This window comes from Mauremys reevesii, linkage group 4 (genome assembly GCF_016161935.1).
Source record: "Mauremys reevesii isolate NIE-2019 linkage group 4, ASM1616193v1, whole genome shotgun sequence".
Lineage (NCBI taxonomy): Eukaryota > Metazoa > Chordata > Testudines > Geoemydidae > Mauremys > Mauremys reevesii.
Window position 1 is genome coordinate 6,260,411 of NC_052626.1, and position 21,288 is coordinate 6,281,698.

At 48.0% G+C, this 21,288-nt stretch overlaps 1 long non-coding RNA gene across 1 annotated transcript in view; it reads left to right on the forward strand.

Moving 5' to 3' along the window:
* The first annotated feature begins 7,616 nt into the window (after positions 1–7,616).
* LOC120404836 overlaps positions 7,617–21,288 on the forward strand; it is a 46,437-nt gene continuing 32,765 nt past the window's right edge. Inside the window, exon 1 of the long non-coding RNA XR_005598208.1 lies at positions 7,617–7,665. This is a non-coding gene — a long non-coding RNA (uncharacterized LOC120404836). The remainder of the gene's footprint in view (positions 7,666–21,288) is intronic.

A 21,288-nucleotide genomic window follows, 5' to 3' on the forward strand; every position in this document is an offset into this window, starting at 1 on the left:
TCTCCCCTCTGCTCTACTGGGCAGCTCCTTATATCAGGGCTGCCCCAGCAGCTGCCTCCTGTCTGGCTCCTAACAAGCCTCGCCCTAATTAGCTGCAAGTTTCCACGGCCTTCCTGGCTGCTTCTGCCCCACTCCCTGCTGGAGTGGGCCACCTGCACCACTGCAAGACGTAATTAGCAGGGATCTGTCCTGGGACCTGTGCTGTTCAACATGTTCATCGATGAGCTGGAGGAAGGAGTAAACAGTGAGGTGCCAAAGTTTGCAGATGATATAAAATTACTCAAAATAGTCAAGTCCAAAGCAGCCTGCGAAGCATTGCAAAGGGATCTCGCAAAACTGGGTAACAAAATGGCAGATGAAATTCAATGCTCATAAATGCAAAGTAATGCACATTGGAAAACATAATCCCAACTATACATATAAAATAATGGTGTCTCAGTTAGCTGCTACCACTCAAGAAAAAGATCTTGGAGTCATTGTGGATAGTTCTCTGAAACCATCTGGTCAGTGTGCAATGGCAGTCAAAAAGCTAACAATGTTAGGAACCACTGGGATGGAGAATAAGACAGAAAATATCATATTGCCACTATATAAATCCATGGTACACCCACATCTTCAGAACTGTTTGCAGTTCTGGGTCACCCCATCCCCAAAAAGATATTTTAGAACTAGAAAAGGTACAGAGTAGGGAAACAAAAATGATTAGGGGTATGGAAGCTGTTCCATATGAGGAGAGATTAAGCAGACAGACTGTTCAGCTTGAAAAAAAGAGATAATTAAGGGAGGATATGATGAGTCTATAAAAATCAGGAAAGGTGTGGAGAAAGTGAAGAAGAAAGTGTTATTTACCCCTGCACATAACACAAGACCCAGGTGTCATGCAATGAAATTAATAGGCAGCAGGTTTAAAACAGACAAAAGGAAGTACTTCTTCACTCGTTGCCACTGGATGTTGCAAAGGCCAAAAGTGTAACTGGATTCAAAAGCAGAACTAGAGAAGTTCACTGAGGACAGGTCCATCAGTGACACAACCTCATGTGTCTCTAAGCCTCTGGCTGTCAGAAGCTGAGACTGGACAACAGGGGATGGATCACTCAATTCTCTTCATTCCCTCTGAAGCATCAGCCACTATTGGAAGACAGATTCTGGGCTAGATGGACCTTCTTGTATTAACTGAGGCACAGGAAGGCAAATTAACTTGCTTAAGATCAACCAGAAGGCCAGAGCTAGGACTAGAACACAGGTCTTCTGAGTACCAGCCTAGATTACACTAGGGCTATTTATTTTACATGGAAGGTGAACAGCCAATATGTTGAGTGGCAAGAGAAAATCCCAAAGTAGATAGACTCCAGTTTTGCCAACTTGGTGTCAGTGTTATAGCACAAGCTACACCTCTGTCCCTTCCTGGTGTCTGAGTGCACTCCCTGAGGTCTAGGGCCTTGATACTCACTAAGCATCTTCCACGATAGAAGCTTCACAGCTCCCAATATCAGCCAGAGAGGATCTTTCTCAGGGACTTCCTAAAATGCCTGTTGATGGAATGAGTCCTCAGAAGGTGTGTTACAGTGCTATTTTTAGCTCACTTGCCCAATCAGAGCTAGCATGGTACAGTCTCATAAGCTGAAGGTCGTGAGTTCGATCCTCACACAGGGCAGTAGCTCCTTTCAGGGCTGAGGAATAGCTCAGTGGTTTGAGCATTGGCCTGCTAAACCCAGGGTTGTGAATTCAATCCTTCAGGGGGCCATTTGGAGCAAAAAAATCTGTCTGAGGATTGATCCTGCTTTGAGAAAAGGGTTAGACTAGATGACTTTCTAACCCTGATATTCTATGATCTACTCAAGCTGGAATGACAACACCTGCAGCTCCATTGTTATAGATATGCCCCATGTTGTTTTAGGTGTGTGTATACATATGCAAATAGTTTAGCAGAATTTCCAAACAATTGTGATAGCCATCTGCTGTCAACACTGAAAGTTTAAACCTGACTTTCTAAAAGACTCTCAAAGTGTGGGAAGATGTAACAGTCAGCACGAATTTGTCAAGAACAAATCATGTTAAACAAATCTAATAGCTTTCTTTGACAGGGTAACAAGCCTTGTAGATGGGGTGGGAAGTGGTAGATGTGGTATATCTTGACATTAGTAAGGCTTTTGATACGATCTTGCATGACCTTCTCATAAACAAACTAGGGAAATACAGCCTAGTTGGAGCTACTATAAAATGGGTGCATAACGGGTTGGAAAACCATTCCTAGAGAGTAATCAGTGCTTCACAGTCATGCTGGAAGGGCATAGCGAGTGGGGTCCTGCAGGGATCAGTTCTGGGTCCGGTTCTGTTCCATGTCTTCATCAATGATTTAGATAACAGCATAGAGAGTACACTTATAAAGTTTGCGGATGATACCAAGCTCATGAGGGATTGTATGTGCTTTGGAGGATAGGATTAAAATTCAAAATGATCTGGACAAACTGGAGAAATGGTCTGAAGTAAATAGGATGAAATTCAATAAGGACAAATGAAAAGTACTCCACTTAGGAAGGAACAACCAGTTGCACACATACAAAATGGGAAATGACTGCCTAGGAGGGAGTACTGCAGAAAGGGATCTGAGGGTCATAGTGGATCATAAGCTAAATATGAGTCAACAGCGTAACACTGTTACAAAAAAAACCCAAACATCATTCTGGGCTGTATTAGCAGGAGTGTTGTAAGCAAGACACGAGAAGTAATTCTTCCGCTCTACTCTGCACTGATTGGACCTCAGCAGGAGTATTGTGTCCAGTTCTGAGCACCACATTTCAGGAAAGATGTGGACTAATTGGAGAAAGTCCAGAAAAGAGCAGCAAAAATTATTAAAGATCTAGAAAATATGACCTATGCGGGAAGACTGAAATTACTGGGTTTGTTTAGTCTGGAGAAAAGACTGAGGGGACATAGTAGTTTTCAAGTGTATAAAAGGTTGTTACAAAGAGGAGGGAGAGAAATTATTCGCCTTAACCTCTGAGGATAGGACAAGAAGCAATGGGCTTAAATTGCAGCAAGGGAGGTTTAGGTTGGACATTAGGAAAAACTTCCTAACTGTCAGGGTGGTTAAGCACTGGAATAAATTGCCTAGGGAGGTTGTGGAATCTCCATCATTGGGGATTTTTAAGACCAGGTTAGACAAACACCTGTCAGAGATGATTTAAATCATACTTTGTCCTGCCATGAACAGAGGGGACTGGACTAGATGACCTCTTGAGGTCCCTTCCAGTCCTATGATTCTATGCAATAAAGTAGAGAAAATAGACACCCAGAGAAACCTGCCCCCAGTTATCACTTCACTTTGGCACACACCATGCACTTTGCATACCAGAGACCTGTTTGGGATAGAAATAGACATGATGTTTATTTAATAGGGGGAAAAAAATCACACATTCAGTAAAGGAAACAGTAAAGGAAAACACACACACACACGAGATGCAGAAAAACAAAGAAAGATGCAACTTCAGGCTTTACACTTTTATTAGAAAAGGGGATTTTATCAGAGAGTTACCTATTGCCTTAAGAGTTTCCCAGCGTATCTCTGAACCAGAGGAGGACACCAGCATTCACAGATAGCCTTCTCCTTGAGACTGTCCCCCAGGTTCCCGGTTCCCTTCAGTTCAAACCCCTTCCATTTTAAAGAAGGTTTACAGTGTTTTCCCTATGCAGTAGTTGTGGCCATGGCAGTCCCAGGATATTAGAGAGACAAGGTGAGTGAGGGAATATGTGTTATTGGACCAGTTTTTTTCCCCTTCTGTCACTATAGATATTCAAAGTGAGGAAGATGCCCTCCTTTTTTAGGGCTTGTCTACAGTGGAAGTGCTACATCAGCTGATGTACATCTGATGAAGACACTAGATGCTGATGGGAGAGAGCTCTCCCATTGGCATAGTAACTCCACCTCCATGAGCTCTCCTGCTGACAGCGCGGTCCATCACTTACATCACTCAGGGGGTGGCTTATTCCTAGGGATGCCTCTGGCGCCTCTCTCCCCACCTCACACACACACACACCCCGCCAGGGATGCCTCTGGTGCCTCTACCCTATTTCCTTCTCCGGTCTGGTTCTAGCTCTTGCCCAGAGACATCAGCAGGCCCATCGTAACCCAGCCTTCAGCCCCCTTCAATCTCCAGCTCAGAGAGCAGACAGGCACCTCCCGCTGTTGCTCTCAGCCTTCAGCCAGCTCCAGCTCTCTGACCCCCCCACCCCTACCCCCCAAATGTCTTCTGCTCTCAGCAGCCTGAACTGGATCCACTGCACACTAGGGAACTCATCACTCCCTCCTTCCTGAGCCTCCCAGCCCTGAAGCTGTCAGCCCAGCTGAGCTCTCCGTACCCCCAGGAGCCTGGAGTTCTGGACTCTCTCCTCTCCGGCTCTGGACTGTGTGGTCTGATCCCTCCCTGCCTTTGGGCTGTCTCAGGGGCAGCACCAGCTCCTTGTTACACCAAATCAGGCAGGGGCGGCTCTAGGAATTTGGCCGCCCCAAGCACGCCGGTCCCGCGGCTCCAGGGGACCTCTTGCAGACGTGGCTGCGGAGGGTCCGCTGGTCCCGTGGGTCCGGTGGAGCATCCGCAGTCACGTCTGCGGGAGATCCACCAGAGCCGCGGGACCAGCAGACCCTCTGCAGTCATGCCTGCGGCAGGTCCACCGGTCCCGTGGCTCCGGTAGACCTCCCGCAGGCATGACTGGGGTCTGCAGCCGGCCCTGAAATCAGGGTGCACCTGGGCTGGGACAGGAGAACGGCCAATTCATTTAAGGGGCCGGGTACCCTATGTCAGGGACAATCACCTCCTTCCCATCTCTCCCCCCCCCGCCCCTGCCAGCCCCCCAGGTGCTCTCCAGGAAACTTCATACAGCCTGGCGCTGTCCCCCCTTTCCAGCTGACAGTTCTCCAAAGTGAGCCCCAGGGGAGCCACAGCAAGAGGACTCACTGGTGGCACTGCTCTCTCAGAGCCAGGCTGCCAGGAAGCAGGAGGTGTAGGAACCACTGCTCTGTCCCTGTCCTCGACAGGGGATCCTCACTGGGTTTGCTGCACAAGGTAGCGTGGTGGCCCGTTCCATTTAGAAGGCCCAAAAGCAGCGGCATGAAACATTCAGCACACTACGGTGAAGAGGGGGGTTCGGTGTAATGCGGCTGACAGCTACATGTCCCATCAATACGTGTGCTGTTTGGTTGGCCAGAGACTGCGCGCCGTGAGATAGCACCCGGTACATTGTTCTTCCCGACACCGTATCCCCCACCTCGTCGCTTCTGGTCTTCACTGAGCAATGAGTGCGTGCCCCGGCCCGTTTTCCTCTTCTGGTCAGGCTTAACTGGAGGTTAGGAAATATCAGTGGGGCTTGTTTCATTGGAAATTCAACCCCATTATTGCAAAAACCATGGTTTAAATGGGCTCTTCCACCTATGTCTTAGGACCGCACCCCACCCCACAACTGACTGGCTGCAGATGTCAGTAGCTGAAGGGCTAGTCTGCATCCCCAGCATGCAGCGAAGAGCAACCCAGGACCACCCCGGGGGGGCCATGCACTCCCCGCTCCCCCTTGCTCCAGGGGGATAAGGACTTGCTGCTGGCCTATCCCACCTCCCCCACCATGGCTGGCATGTCTGAGGGGGCAAAGCCCAGGGCCCGCCCATTCCCCCACCATTCCCTGTTCACTGCTGCAGGCTGGGGAACTAAGCACGCACACAGCCCCCCTTACTCCTGCACACCAGACCCCTGGGACAGTTACCCCCAAAGAGGAAGGGAAGGTCCTATGCTGCCTTCTCCCCCTGCAGGCGCACCCAACCCAGGCCCCATCACTGCATCACCGGCAATTCATGGGAACAAGCTTTTGCACCTGCCTTTGATTTGGGAGTATAAGTCTGTCTATGCTATGTGCTATGGGGTGGGGGGTGATTCACCTGCTCATGTGCACACATATTCCCACTAGCTTTCACCAGGCACGAGTAGAAAGAACAGCGTAGCCGCAGTATCGCAGGCAAGACTGAGTCATGACAAACACAAGCCTTTCTGAATACTCGGCATGGCTCATTCGTACCTCTGCGTCCCATGCTGCTGCAGCTACGCTGCTATTTATTCTTGTGCAAGCTGAATGAGAACCAGTGCGAGTCCGTGTACACGAGCAGGGGACCGAACACACCCCTAGCGAGTAATGTAGACGAAGCTCAAGTTGTACCCGCTACAGAAGAATAAGCCTTTCCACTCTTGCTAGGCTGAAATAATTCCCCAAGCGGATGCTCCATTCTGGAAGCAGAGGAATTATTCTGGAATTAAGTCATTTTCATTCCAGAATAGAGCATCTACGTGAGTGGTTATTCCAGCATAGCTATAACAGAATGGCTTATTCCCCTATAGCTCTGCCGGTTAATTTCCTTGTGTATCTTCTCATTAAGCGGCCACTCCGAATGCATCGAGAAATCACGTACCAGAACAAGCTCCAAGCTTTCCTTTCCAGAGATGTTATTGAAAAGTGCATCTTCCTTGTCCGAGCCATTGCCCCGGGAGGTGACTAGAACTTGCCTCTCTGGTCTCCTAGCTGCTTCCACAATTCCTTTGGCTCACTAACTCCTCCTCCTTTTCAGGTTCACTAGTTGCCTAGAATTTTCCTTCACGGGTAAAGCCAGTTTCAATATCTAGTGACAATGTCAATGGAAAAGCTCCCGTTAGCCCTTCTTTCACATCAATGAAAGACTGAATCTTCCCACCATGTAGCAACTCAGGAATCTCTCTCTCCTGGGGCATCCCCAACCCAGAGCTCTTACTCTTATCAGTTTCTCCAAGTTCTCTGTCTTTTTGCCTGTTTCGGGGCAGGATCCGATTCTAACCTCTCCCACCTGGGCTTTCAGCCTCCCTATAGCCCACATATTACTTGAGCAACCACAAGGCGATCTGGAAAATCATCTCGTCAAGATTGTAAGCCATGCATCACCTCTCACAGCTCAATGCATCACCACACAGAGCCTCATTCTGGGCAGCAGGTTTGAAGCTAAGCCCAAGCATAGGTCTGACCTGATAATTAAATACAAAATTAAGTGCTTGTGTGCAGAGCTGCCCAGAGGATTCAGGGGGCCTGGGGTTTTCAGCGGAGGGGGGCCCCCGCCACCGAATTGCCACCGAAGACCCAGTACTTCAGCGGCGGGTCCCGGGGCGGAAGGACCCCCCACCACGAGTCTTCAGGGCACTTTGATGGTGGGTCCCAGAGTGGAAGGATCCCCCGCTGTCGAATTGCCACCAAAGACCCGGAGTGGAAGAAGCTCCGGGAGCCCGGTCCCTGTGAGAGTTTTCCAGGGCCCCCGGAGTGAGTGAAGGACCCCGCTCCAGGGGCCCTGAAAAAACTCTTGTGGGGGCCCCTGCGGGGCCTGGGGCCAATTGCCCCACGTGCCCCCCCCCTCCCCCGGGCAGCCCTGCTTGTGTGGCTCAGAGGTAGCATCACTGTCGCACTAGAGCGGGGGAGGGGACACCCAGATTTGCCATTTGCAGTACTGTATTTTTCCTGCTCCCAGCCCCCTTCCGAGAATATTCTCTGGATGTCGCATTAATGAGGAAGCGCTCCCAAGACTGACCCCTTTTTTCATTTGTCTCTCTCTCTCCAGTCCTCCTTTGTCCCTCTCTCACTCTCTCACAGGGCAAAAAGAACAAGGTACGTTCGCTTTGCTACGCACTAACATATACATAATGCAGCAAACAGAGAATGATGTGAAGCACATCCCTGCAGAGCACAGGCACAGAGTGACACAAGAGGGCTCATTGATTAACAGCAGTCCTGCACCGTCCTAAGGCTTCTAAGCCACTGATGAAACTGACATTGCACAAAACAGCACGACAAGTATGTAAATCCAGCAGGTGAGCGATGCAGGTCATTTTCTTTATTCGTTTTGAGAGCGGCTACAAAGGTAACTAAGCTACAGGAGATGATCAGAAAGCCCCAGTTAAAGTGTCAGATGAGGCAATCGATGAACTTGGCGGTGGCAGGTTATTTCACAGCTAGCTAAAGGTTTTGTTCCCAGACAAAGGAATTAAAGATGTGTAAGTGGATGGTAGATTTCTGAACAGCTGCAGGCTCAGATGAGTCCATTAAACAGTAAGGGGCAGGCACTCAGCAGGTGTAAGTGGCAACACTTCAGAGCACTGTGTGGGAGAAGGAACCTGGCTTCCGTGGAGCTCTGCCGGTGTATGCCAGCTGAGGGGCTGGTCCTAAAGTATGAATCTGACATCCCAATGTGCTAGAAATTTCTAACTGCACCAGTCGGGAGCTCCTGATCAAAAGGGCCCTGGGGTTAAAACATGTATGTGAGTAGCGTTCTGACCTGATGCATGGGATTGCAGTGCCACTCGGGTTTGACCTGGTCAAGAAATGGTTGGGCCATGGTCCAGGTGGCTACCATCACCACCCCCAGCTCCAGATGTTTGGCTAAACATTTTGTAACCCTCAGAGGCTCAGAGGAGAGAGGACAGATTGTCTTACTTTTTGTTCATTATTTGCGCTCTCTTTGAAGGTGAAACACTCTAGGCGGCTTATTTGGCTCAGTTCAACTTCATAGCCCAAATGAATGGCTGAGAAGATGGACAGAAAGGGGATTTCTAGCAGCCAAGTTGAGCTGACCAGCTCTGATGATGATGCAGAAAAGAAACCTAGAGTATGTCTAGACAGCAAACTGAAGCGTAATTGTAGCACGGGTAGGGAATCTACACTGCAGGATACTTTAGGTGGTGTGTAGGGAACATCACACAACCCTCCTAGCATGGGTATAAATAACTGTCGATGGTGAGGCACAGATAAAGCCAACAGAGGAAAGGCATGCCTGAAGGGTGTGGGTATGTGCCCAGAGGACAGACCATGCTTCCCAGCAAGGGCTCTTTAGATTGAGGAATCCTGAGGGGCAGCTTGGTGGTGGTTGGAAAAGCTACAGTGGTATGACCTCCCTAACACCCAGGCCTGGGCACAAGCAGAAAATTAGTTCCTTAAGGGAAGGAGTGTGCCCAGGAAGAACTGGCTGTCTCCCTTCTCCCTATAAGAACAAGAATTCCTAGTTCATCTCCTGGGATGGCGGATGTGGTTGCAGAGCGCCATTTAAAGTAAGGGGGCAATACTTCCCCCACACACCCTGCCCTACTCTTCCCCTCTGTTGTCCCTCCTCCCACCTAACAGCAGCTTAACCCCCAGAAGCATAAAACCCTACACCCACCCCCTCAAAATCTGAGTGAGTGTTGTTATGACCTGGAGCATGGAGTTGCAGCATCTCTCATGTTTGACCTGGCCAAAGATGGCCAAGTGGTGCCTACCCACGCCCCCCATCAAGTCTGTAACCTCAGGGATGACTCCAAAGCAACTAAAAACTTCCCAAAGGGGATCCAGATATCATAATAATGTGCAATTGGAAAATCTTTTGGTAAATGCAGCCGCCTTGGAAGGTAGCATCTCCTCAGAACACCAGAATCAAAACTTTCTCGTCCTCGTCCAAGAGTTTGGAGTTTAAAGATAAAATATTTCATAGAAGATGAGGAAAAACAGTGGGTGATGGGCACAGGTGCTCGCTGGTTGTACCAGATTCATTGTAAGAGGATATTCTGAGGTTATGTCACAATTTTAAAACTGCTGGACATTATGGGGTTGCAAAAACCTATCACGTGAAGAGACAGTTTCTGTCAGGAGAAATGCAGGCAGAATGTAGACTGTTGGTGCAAGAAGTGGATGCTTGCATTGCAAAGAAGGGTTCCCCTAAGTTGGGGAGAACCCTTTTGCAGCTGTATCTCTTAGGGGTCTCAATAGAGTTGCTTGGGCCTTGTCTTGGAACAGAATCTGGCAATGTGTGTTGGTAGCCATGGACTATTTCACAAAATGGCCTGAAGCGTATCCAGTCAGGAACCAAGAGGCTGTAACAGCAGCAGGATTCCTAGTGAATGAATTCACCAGATCTGGGGTCCTGAGTGAGTTACAACTTTAGGGAAACTTTGAATCCACAGTGTTTGAAAAGGTTTGTGAGATTCTAGGGGATCCACAAGATTCCCACCATCCCAGCACACCCACGATATGTTGGGCTTGGTGGAAGAGTTCAACAGGACTTTTGAATGTCAGCTGGCCACCTTTGTAGAATAGCACCAAAGGGAGTGGAACCAGCATGCCCCGTTCCTTCTAATGGCTTGTTAGTGATGGGAATACAGCATTCAGGCCTGTATATTTGTTTGAGATAGAATTTGGGGTTTTGTTTGCCCATTTGACTTTTGACAGTCTTATATCCTTGCTAACTTCTGCCCGCCCAGCCAGCCAGCTGGGGTTTGTTAGCCTAATGAGAAAAGATAAGAAATAGAGCTAAAGGGTTGCTGGTTTTGGTGGGAGTTTAATATATGACTCCCGCCTTGACTCCTATCTCAAGACAAGGTCAAGCAACCAGTCAGTAGGGCTGAGGGGGATTGGGGGAGAAGGTATAAGAAACACTAAAAGTCAAAGGAGAGGTGGCCTGGGCCAGTACACAACCTCACTCCTACCCCTCCCATGCAGTATAAAAGAGGTGGAACCAAAGCCCCCAGACTCACAACCCTTCAAAACAGAATATGACCATAAATTGTAAAGAGGGGTGCCAGGGGAGTGCACCACAGGTATAATTGAGTCTGCTAAGGAAAAGAGGAGGGGGATAGGAAAAGCTCTACTGGTATACAGAGCTGAAGATTATGCTTGCTTGGTAACCCCAATAAACATCACATTGTCTGCACTTCGGACTCTGGTCCTCTGCTTTCCGTCTTCATGACAAGAACCAAGGGAGGGCGAGGGGAGGCCCTAACATGGCTTCTAGAACAGCCATCAATGAGAGTACGAAGTGTATCCCAGCACCCATGTTTGGGCATGAGCTAAGGACCCCAGCAAATCTCTTCTGTGGAGTTCCTGAGGAGCGGAGGAGGATTTGGACTATGTAGAAATGCTACAATCCAAAGTTCTAGAAGCTCACACCCTAGGGGAAGTTTGAGTTAGTTTCTGATCAAATGAAGAGGTAGGATGATGTAAGGCCATAAAAGGGGAGTGGGTCTGGTTCCACAATCCTAGGAGAAAGAAGGGCAGGAGCCTTTAGCTAGATAAACCTCGGGAGGGACCCTAAACAGTATTGACCCGAATAAATGAAGTGGTGTATAGGGCACAGTTGGGTCCCAAGACTAAACTCAAAGTTATCCACAAGGAATAGTGAGACGGTATCAGAGAGACACAATTTCAGCATGACTACTCCCAGCAACTGAGAATAGAGCTGAGGCTGGAAAGGTTGCAACAAATGACCTCTCCATTACAATAGAATGGGCAGGATCTGTCCCAACCAGCAGCTTTCACAGAAACACTAGGCACTGCTCAAGGGCCCATTGAAAGAGGCACTTCCCAGGTGGCTGAAAGGAAGTGAGGAAGGAAGGGAAAACTCCAAGGAGATTTGGATGGAGTACCAGCAGTCTGGATTGGTGACGTGGAAATATTGTGACCAAAAAATGCTATGTAAATAGTTTAGGGTTGCCAATTTTGGTTGCACATATTCCTGGAGGTTTCATCACATGACAAATCTTTAATTCACGATTAATCTTTAATCCCTGGAGAATCTAGGACAATTCTGGAGAGTTGGCAGCCATGAATAGTTATGTTGGTAGCATTTGTCATTGGATACATTATTTCTTTTCTTTCTGTCTGGAACGGGTCATTGAGGACACCACCATGTTGGACACTGTTGAGATGATGGGTGGGGTTGAGACAAGGGTGGTGTTATGCTGGAAGAAGCAGAACAGCTACTCTCCATTGCAGCTAAAGGAGGGAGCAAGTAAAACACCACTTTGTGTAGGGATAGCTGAAACAATAGGAGCCACCACCCAAAGCACGGACCACAGATCAGGCAGCCCAGGAATTTGAACTATATGGGAGTTGACTCAGGGCTGAATGTAAATGTGGGGGCAGAGGATTTATTTTCATTGCAGCTGAGAGGGCGGGGCAGGCAGGCAGGCAAGAAAACACAGAAGCATACATAGAAGGAGTAAAAGAAGCTCCGGGAACAGCTAGAGAAGCCCTGAGAGAGTTTCCAGAGAGCTTTTTGGGCAGAGTGCTGGCTGAAAGAGGCTTGGAACTAGGAGACAGCTTCTTGGCTCATGTTTGATTCCTACTGTGTTCAGGAAACCAGGACTTTGTACGGTCTTTGTAAGCAAACAATTGTACCCAAGAAATATCTGAGTACGTCACCAATTTCTCCTCCTAAACAACTCACCCCCAGGACCCTGAAAACTGGCTAACAGCTTGAGCCAAAAAGGGATAACAATATGCTACAGTCTGTGTATTTCTGTTCATCCCATAGCTTCTGCCTGTTATTTTCATGCACTGCCCCGATCTCTTGGGAAGATATTGCCCTGTTTTTAAAAGTGCAACAGATTGTTTACAGTCATTGCCAGCTTTAGTCTTTGGGATAACTAGCTGGAAAGAACTTGATTTACTATTGCAATAAACTGACAGATTGGACGCGTAAACTTGGCTCTTTCCAAACACTGTTAAGAGACTTGATGTTCACATCACACGGAACATGGGAACATTTCCACGTCGCACTGTCGCATTTTTGTGACCTGTCCTCTTTCAAGCCGTTCCATTGTTGGACACAGCTCTTGTCCTCACAGATGGCAAATCCAGCTAATTATAAATGGATCTGAACCAAACAAGCCTCTGTGTTACAGTCTGCTGGGTCATGGTGTCGCTGCTTGCTATTCAAAGTGAAGTTTGACTCCCTCAGGAACCACTTCAAGGGGCTATACCAGAGCCTGCACATGGCAATTTTAGATTAAACAACTTAAATAGTTGCCTGGAGTCAGGCTGCCAGTGGACACTGCAGTAAACTGGCTCCTGCTGGACAAGTACTGACTTTCCTAGGAGGGTTTGGCAGGTGAGGGATTTAAAAGAGATTATGATAGTAACCTATTTCCTCCTTGTTTCAGATTGGCGGAGAGGAGTGGTGGGTGGCTTTTTGTTACTGCTGAATGCAGAGCAATTGTTGTTAGAATTATTTGCACTTGTATGACTACCACTAACTTTTAATGAGGTACTATTGAAAAGCAAATCGCGGGATATTCCTTTACTGGCAGCAGGCATTTGGAGGAAATGGCTGCCTCCCAAGAAAATAGAAAAATAATGAGAAAAAACACCTCGCTCTAAATACAATGAAGCACAAGAAGATAAAGTCAAGATTAAGCTTGCTCTCATGCTAGGGGTACAGACTGGGTTCATTGAAATGATGTATTGCGGTTCTCATTCTAGCTAGGAGCACCTGCTGAAGCTATAATGGGCCCCATACAAATCTTTAGAGCCGTCTCCTAGCAGGACATCTATAATAACTGGGCTTTTAGATATACGAGACAAGTGAACTGTAGTGCACAAAGCTCTGCTGAGAACAAAGGCCTCTATTAGTCAGGAAAGATCTGCAGAAAGAGGAGAGTTGGCCAGGTTGTTTATCCCAAAACCTGGAGGTCAAATAGGCACTTCTAAAGATTTCCATAGGCACTTCCTGCAGAGAGAATCATGGGAGAGGAAGTGAAGAGCTCCTGCTGAGCCACTGATTCCCCAAATTATAGACACCTAAAAGCAGGCACTTCACTGTGACAAAAGACTCAAGAGGGAGCTGTTTCCACATAACCACACTCCAGCCACAACCAACTGGGTGACGGTGCCTAGCTGGCAAAACAAAGGAACTCGTATTTCTGCTGGAATACAGGGCCTTACTGCAACACAGCTATGTTCAGGGGATGGTCCATATTTCAAAAAGGATATAGAAAAATTCAAAGAGTCACAAGGATTATTTGAGGACTGGAAAATCCACCTTACAGTGACCGATCTAAAGAGCTCGATCTATTTAGACTGCCAAAGAGAAGAAGGATAATAGATGACTTGATCACAGTCTGTAAGTATCTACATGAGGAGAAAACTATAGCGAGGAGAGGGCTCTTTTAATCTAGCAGAGGCAGAAAGAGATCCAATGGCTGGAAGTTGGCAAATTCAAATTGGGAAAAAATTTTAAGCAAGAGGGTAATTAACCAGTGGAACCATTTCCCAAGGGATATGATGGATTCTCTGTCCTTTGCCGTCTTTAATTCAGGACTGGAGGTGTTCTAAAGAGATCTGCCCTAGTGCAGGAATCACTGGGAGAGAGTCAATGGCCCATTCTACAGGAGGTCAGACTAGAAGATGATCACAACGGTCTCTTCTGGCCTAAAAAATCATTTAAAAAAAATCTATCAAAAAAATTAGCCGCTCAACCCACAAAAAGATGGGGGCTGCCATTGTCTTTGCCACCTAGGCAGAGGATGGAAGATTTTTAGAGGGAGAGGAACCATCTCTTCATTTCTACAAGCTTTAAGAAGCCAGGTCAGGGAAGTCATCCCCCAGGACCTGCCTTGTGTAAGATTTGGAAGTGCATTCATGACAGGCCCTCAAAGACGTTCCTGGAGACCTTCCATTGGGTACCAAGCCTTTACTGAGCCAGGAATCAGGGTGTTGCTCGTGGAATTCTGTGGAGGCCAATGTAAGTGGTAGAAAGTGGTGTATTTTAGAATCAGCTTCTTCCCAGATGGAAATAGAAGGAAGCATGCACTCAAGAGGTATTTACCTCCTGTAGATGGGTGGTGCTGGATATAATGTTTGTACTGACAATTCAGCATGCAAGGAGACTTTCCAAGGCTCAATTCTGCAACGTTCACTCACATGGAAGAGCTCAGGTGAGCAGATCCATTGACATTAATGAGGAGGTTATTTGTTTTGGATTATAGTAGCATGCTCCAGTCAGGGACCATTATGCCAGGCATTGGGCCAGTGTCTTTTTGTTTAAAGATCTTAAATCAAGATGCAAACGGAAGGGCAGAGAGGTCAGAAGGGTGGCACAATCTGGCCCTATGTGAAGCACAAGCTCCCTGTCACCGGCAGGGCCATCGAGAGATATTTGGGGCCCCAATATATCATGTTTGCTGGGCCCCCACCTCTTCCCATTCCACCCCACTTACAGATGTTTTGCGGGTGCCCCTGAGCTCAGGGCAATTGTCCCCCTTTAATCATCCCCGGTCAGAGGAATAAGCACCGTACCTGGGAATACAGACAGCAAGCCCGCATCTTGGCATCCCAGCTCCCAATAGGTACAGAAGAAAAGACGAGAGGGGGCTCTGTGAGATGAAATGCAGCAATTCAGAGCAGCAGGCAACCAATTATTGAAACTCATTATATAAAATAGTTTAAGCAAGTTCAATATTATTAACATTAACATTAATTAACTAGAATCAACAACTGCCAGAAGGAGGTGGAGGGAGAGACCTCCCATTTGCCATCTGGATACCCAGCGGGCTGATTTTCCTGGTGAGAGCAGGGCAAGCTGCCTCTGTCCAGGCTGATGCCAGCCAGCTGGGACTGACTATCCTCATTTCTATTTCCACCACTTGTTCTGCCCATAATATTTAAATTAGTGGGTTTTCAAGCCTCCCTCTCTATCCCAGTTCAAAAGGCCCTGGTGCTGTGGCATGTCATCTTTAATGTTCATGTTCCGACACTAACAAGTAATAAGACTTCAATCCCCATAGCTTGCCCCTCCACGTATGGAGCTACAGTACAGCCGTCAGAAAATCATCATGATTTGTATGACAGTGGTGAGATCAGGCCCCATTGTGGCAGGTGCTGCACAGACACATGATGAGGGACAGGCCCTGCCCCAAAGAGCTTCCATTCCAAACAGACAGGTTATGAGGGTAAAACGAGGCACAGAGAGCAAAGTGACTTTCCCATGGTCACACAGTAAATCAGTGGCAAAGCTGGGAAAGGCATCCAGCTCTGCTTGATCCTAATCCAGTGTACCACCCAAGGGACCACATGACCTCTCTTCACAGCAAATATATCAGAAATGCAACAAAACTTCAGAACATGCATGAACAAAGTGCAGCTCAATAGCATCAAAGCTGTATTTGTCTTTTCTTGCTTTCTTCTTACTCTCTGAAATCCAGAGGTGGGTCTGAGCCGATCTCCCAGACCAGATTACCCGCGAACCAGAAAATTCAGATCAGATCCATAATCACTTATTTCTTCCCTTCCAACTCTTCCTTTCATTCTTTTCATCTATCTCCCTTTTCTTTCTCTTCCTGTCCATCTAATTTCATCTCCATTCTTTCCACCCTCCATTCCCCTCATTGTCTCTTTTATTATCTCCCGTCTAGGGGCAGGGGTTTTATGTGCATCCATGTGGCAGTGGAAAATACACTTTTATTCACTGCCTGCTGCTTTTGAATTCAATATCTGGATGAATTTTTAATGTTCCCTAAAATTAGAAGTACAGCACTTGTAATTGTAAGGGTTTTTACTAGGCAGCCAATTTCATTGTGCACCAGAGGGTAGATTCCACACCTAGAACTGCTACACAGCTTAAAATGAAATTAATGGATGATGATAAACTAGGAGGAGCTGCAGACGCTAAGGACAGAAAAATAATACAAAAGGGAGAGACGGATAGAAACCAGCCAAATAAGATTACGGTTAGAAAAACACAGGCTAAGAGATCTGGTGATAAATCATCTGGAGTGCAGAGGGTCACTAGGAAGAAGAAACCTGAAAAGCCAGAATGCTGAGAAAGACCAAAGGATGATACTGGGTAGCTAGTACCAGGGAGTAGCCGTGTTAGTCTGTATCCACAAAAACATCATCATCTGTAATTTTCACGTCATGTATCTGAAGAAGTGGGTTTTTTACCCACGAAAGCTTCTGCCCAAATTAATGTTAATCTTTAAGGTGCCACTGGACTCCTTGTTGTTTTTACTGGGTAGCAGGGCAGACATGAGTTTCTGGTGAGATACAATGATAAAAAAGGCCAGTGTAATTTTGTATTGTACAGGCTGAACCATCATAACACCCAATGGGGGTGGGGAGCAATAATCCCCTTCTAAACCGGGGGGAACCACACCTGTTCAGTTCTGGATTCCTCACTCCCAGGAAGATACAGACTGGAGAGAAACCAAAGTGATTAGGAGGCTAGAGAGAGACTTACAAAGAACATAGGAACGGCCAGAGTAGATCACACACAGTCCACTTGGCCCAGATACTGTCTCCAACAGTGGCTGGGACCAGCTCCTTCAGAGAAAGAAACCCTGAAGTGGGCAGTTATGGGATAACCTCCCCCTTGGGAAAGTTTCCTGCTCTCCACCCCTCCCAGTTAGAAGTTGGCTTGTTCCCTGAAGCCCAGGGGTTTAGACTCCCTACAAAGCCCTTCTGTGTTTTTAGTATTAAAATTATAACTCTGTTCTCATTTCCCATGAGAACGTCCAGTCCTTCTTAAAGTCTTACTAGCCTCTTGGCCTCAGCGATCCTTCGATTCCAAGGCCAGAAGGGGCCGCTGTGACCCCAAGTCTGACCGCTTGTATAACACAGGACACCGACGGATTCCTTCGGGCAATGAGTTCCACGGGCTCGTCGTGCATTACAATGGAATTCCTTGGACTGATTCTGAACTCGCCCCCTTCCATTTCCATTGACCACGCCCTGGCTCCTGTGACGTGGCCGGTGGGGAACAGAGGTCTTCCTTCCCCAGGCCATGCACTGCTGGGTGTACTGTTATCACGTCCCCTTTAGGGAACATTAAATGAGCCGAACGTACACAGCCTGAGAAAGCAATGCTCCAGGGAGGAACCTGTCTAGAGCAGTGGCAACCAATGTGGACCCCCTTTCCCGTGGGAGCCCCCATACCCACGCAATGGATTGGTCCTGCCCCTGTGCTCCATGTACCTAGGCCCAGTTGCTGCCTTCTCTCTTTTCTTGTCTTTGACTCCTCTGTGCTCAGTTACGTGGTCATTTATTCTGCGCCTTTTCCTAGTTCCCCTACTCCCTGGCAGCCCCCACCCAGGCCAGTTTTCTCACTGAGCTCAGAGGTCCCCCCGCCAGGTCCATATGTCTCCCTTCGCCTCCCCCAGCTGCCAGCGCTACTGCGGCAGGGCCAGAATCCACAAAGCTGCTCGTAAATTCAGCAGCAAAGCCCCTTCTGGGGCTTCAGGTTTATTTATAGGTGGTATTTCTAATATAACCAAAAATAACATCCCGGCAGAGTCCCAGGGCCCATTCCCCTCAGGCAACTTCATGGCTTTGAAATGCCAAAAGCAGCAGCATAAATATTAATACTATATGCATAAGGCAGCTTCAGAGCTCCCCGCCGTGGCTTCTGCAGTCAGCAAACCCCTGGCTGCTTCCCCCCCACACACCCCGTGAACCCAGCTCAGCTGCTTTTAAAGGCTCGGCTACCCCGATTCCCGCTGGTAGAGACTGGAAGCCTAGGGCTTCCCCGCCGAAGGGAAGGTGTGTTCCAGAGGGGAGCTCAGACACAAAGTCCAGAGTCAAGGGCAGGCTTTAACCCCCAAGCTCCAACCCCACTGCCTGGCTCAATGGATCCCCCTTCTACAGGGCCTGGTGCATTGTGGCTGGGAGGGCCTCCATAGGAATATCACCAAAGATTTATGACACCCACGCCACAGTGCTGCTCCCTGTGGGTGAAGGGTGCTGGGGTGTGCCACCTGGCAGCACGGAGGCGGAGAGCAGAGCTGGTAGCAGGGGATCTCACAGCTCTCAGTGACCATTCAGAGACGCCAGCACTCATCTTGCTTGGAGGAATCCAGTGCCCTCCCTTCCTCAGGCTGGGAATCCTCGCTGAAGTCTATCGATATGTGAAGGATGCAAGCAGAGGAGACTAGAGGACTTATTTTGAGTGGTACGAGGAGCCATAACGAGAGAATATCAAAGCAAGAAAATTCAGGCTGAATATCATGAAACCATCCTGATGGTGGAACACAGACTGCAAACCAGGAGTCCGACCTGTGTCAGCAGAGAGCTGGTCAGGGTGAACCAACAGGTCTTTTCCATCTCTAACACCTGCAATTTCGAAGTCAAGTAACACGTCACCACTGGCGCAGGAGACCTCTGCAGCTGGCCAAACATTTTTCATCCAAAAAAGTTTTTGGACACAGCCTAGTTTTTCAGCTAAACAAAAGTTTTCATGTTCATCAACATTTTGGGGGTTTTCATTGAAAACCCAAACCAAACATTTTCCCAAGAACTAAAATAAAACATTTCAATTTCTGGTTTTGCTTCCCCTCCTCCCCTGCCCCTCTTCCTTTTCTGCATATTTACCACTTTCCAACCAGCTAGTTCTTGTCCACATCCCGCGGGCTTTCCTGCATCTCCAGCCACACAAACACAGGGCCAAATTCTGAACACTGAATGAGCAACTACCACTGGCATCAATAGGAGTTATGCACGTGTCTCTGAGGACAGAAGTAGGCCCTTAGTGATTTATTCTTATCGGGCTAAGCACAACAGCAGCTACATGCAGAATGTGCATGACCCCCGTGAGAAAGGTAATTTCAGTGAGTTTGAATAAAACCCCAGTGTAAAGCATTGGGGCCTAACTTATAGCACCCTCCTTCCAGCTGGACCAGGCTTGTGGCTGCAGAGCCAGCTCCCTCCATGGGAAAATCCTGCCTGCCGCCCTCTTGCTGAATCCAGGGGCGATAGTGACCAGATTTGGTGTCATGCGTTTTATTTCAAGCCTTCTTAACAAAAAAAAATAATAAAAAGAACAGGCTCAATGATTCACAGCCTCTCCCACAAAGTCTGTATAGGGTAAGTCCCTTGCCCCGCAAGTCTGTCCCATGAGGTCATTAACCCAAAAGCTCCTGGCTCTTTCCTCTGAGGCTTTTTTGTGACAACAGGGTTTTCCTCAGTCTCCCTTCAGTTGATCAAGTTGATGTTTTTTCCCCAGTTTTGCAGCAGGTGGGGCTAATTATCCAAAGGAATATTATCCCTTATACCTTCACACCCAGACAGAAAATCACATTCAAATAACACTCTTTGCCAAGGAAGCATTCGGGTGTCAGGTATTCCACACATGCCTACACATTAAAAACCAGCTTCCAGCCTGCTTCCTCAGGCACCCATGGGGAGAGCTAACAGGGAGATTGTTTATTGAAAGAGAAGTTTCACTTACCTTCAATACATATGCATTCATTTACATAGCACTTGGTCATCTATGGATCTCCAAGCAGCTTGCAAAAAGATGGAAGGGCTCAAAAGCAATTTCATGGGTAACTTAGTCAAGGAAATACGTGGATAGGATACAGTGCCCCAGTTGCTGAGACTTGGATCTGCTACATCAGAGATCTGGTTACATTCAGATCTGCATGAAAAGTCCTGTGTGATCTTGGGCAGGTCACACCTGGCCTTGGTTTCTCCATCTGTAACTTGTGTTAAATTATATTTCCCTCCCCCCAGGAGAATATTATGAGGCTTCACTAATCAGGGCCGGTGACATGCTAAACAGTGGTAGAGGTGAGCCTAGATTCACATAATTGCTAAGTAAGGCCTTGTCTAGTCTGGGCCTTAAAGGTAGCGATGTTAGAATGTGCTCACTTCCATGTTCCAACACATTTGCAAAGTCTAGTGTAGACAAGGCAGTGTCAACCTTAACACACACCAAAGCCTCTCCTCCCCCCTAGACTTTAACGGGTTAGCATGTGTTAATGGCAGGGGGCCTGGTGTACACTAAACTTCAGATGTGTTACAATGTGCTCGCTAACATGGGCTAACCACACACCTTTTATCTGAGGGTCTGTCTGCATAGCAGCTGGGAGGGTGATTCCCAGGACAGGGAGACAGCCGTGCCCTCGCTCTGCTCGAGCCAGCATGCTGTGGCCACAGCGACTTGGGCTGCTGCCCGAGGACCTACCCAGGATCAGGCAGGACTGTCTGCAGATGGTTACCTGAGCCACTGCCCGGGCTGCTGCAGCCACACTGCTATTTTAATGTGTTCGCTCAATCAAAGCTAGCGCGTGTCTGTCTGTCCCAGCTGGGAGTCACCCTCCCAGCTGCTGTGTAGAAGTGCTCTTAGTATAGACAACGCCTCGGGGTTTGCAGGATTGTGCCTTGTATATGTGATTCACACACTCTGAATACTGGTCAATTCAGTGTGTCTGTGTGCGTGTGTCTGTGTGGGTGTGCATCTGTGTGGGTGGGTATGCATGTGTGTGTATATGTGCATGTGTGGGTGTGTCTGTGTGGGTGTGCATCTGGGTGTGTGTGTGTGCATGTGTGTGTCTGTGCGTGTGCGTGTGTGTGTCTGTGTGTGCATCTGGGTGAGTGTGCATCTGTGTGGGTGGGTGTGCATGTGCGTGGGTGGGTGTGCATGTGCATGTGTCTGTGTATCTGGGTGGATGTGCATCTGTGTGGGTGTGCGCCTGGGTGAGTGGATGTGCATGT